General features: G+C 61.9%; 1 long non-coding RNA gene across 14 annotated transcripts in view; it reads right to left on the reverse strand.

The window, feature by feature from the left end:
* LOC113941858 overlaps window positions 1-1,019 on the reverse strand; it is a 2,719-nt gene that overhangs the window by 1,119 nt on the left and 581 nt on the right. For 8 of the 14 annotated variants that reach the window (XR_003525774.1, XR_003525781.1, XR_003525782.1 and 5 more), the window contains one exon: window positions 22-456. This is a non-coding gene — a long non-coding RNA (uncharacterized LOC113941858). Of the gene's footprint in view, window positions 1-21; window positions 457-569; window positions 633-814; window positions 935-1,019 lie in introns of those variants that run through there. The other 6 variants (XR_003525777.1, XR_003525771.1, XR_003525772.1 and 3 more) reach the window with 5 other exon arrangements.

Here is a 1,019-nt window from a genome sequence, read left to right on the forward strand (position 1 = left end):
CCTGTGGGGTCACAGTGTCACCCATAGGGTCACAGTGTCACCTGTGGTGTCTCAGAGTCACTCATGGGGTCTCAGAGTCACCCACAGGGTCACAGTGTCACTCATGGGGTCACAGTGTCACTCATGGGGTCACAGTGTCACCCCCGGGGTCTCAGTGTCACCCACAGGGTCTCAGTGTCACCCACAGGGTCACAATGCCACCCACGGGTGCAGGGACACCCCGAGTTGTCCCCAGGGCCGTGCTGGTGGCCGCAGTGTCACCCTCGGGCTCGGGGTGACGCGACTCGTGTCCCTGGTGGCACTTTGGGGACGAGGGGACAAACCGTGTCCTCAGTGGGGCCTGTCCTTGTCCCCGCCGGTGTCACTGTGGGGACTGTCCTCGTCCTTGTCACCACGAGTGTCACCTCAGGGGCCACAGGGCCCTGTCCGTGTCCCCGTTGTCACCTCAGGTGCCACCTGTCCTTGTCCTTGCTGGTGTCACCTCATGAGCCACATCCGTGTCTTCGTTGTCCTCGTTGTCACCGCAGGTGCCACCTGTCCTTGTCCCTAAGGTGTCACCTCATGGGGACCTGTCCTTGTCCTCGTTGTCACAGCAGGTGCCACCCGTCCTTGTCCTCGAGGTGTCACCTCATGAGCCACATCCGTGTCCTCGTTGTCACAGCAGGTGCCACCCGTCCTTGCCCTCGCTGGTGTCACCTCATGGGCCGTGGGGACCCCTCTGTGTCCTTGTCCTTGTCCCCACAGGTGCCACCTTGTCCTCGTTGTCACTGGTGCCACCTCAGGTGCCACCTCTCCATGTCCTTGATGGTGTCACCTCATGGGGACCTGTCCTTGTCCTCGTTGTCATCGGTGCCACCTCAGGTGCCACCCACCTCTCCTTGCCCCCGTTGTCACCTCAGGTGCCACCATCCTTGTCCTCACTGGTGTCCCCTCAAGGGCCACATCTGTGTCCTCGTTGTCCCCATTGTCACCTCAGGTGCCACCTGTCCTTGTCCTCGAGGTGTCACCTCATGGGGACC

This window comes from Corapipo altera, unplaced genomic scaffold (genome assembly GCF_003945725.1).
Source record: "Corapipo altera isolate COAL_440 unplaced genomic scaffold, ASM394572v1 58320, whole genome shotgun sequence".
NCBI classification, from domain to species: Eukaryota; Metazoa; Chordata; class Aves; order Passeriformes; family Pipridae; genus Corapipo; species Corapipo altera.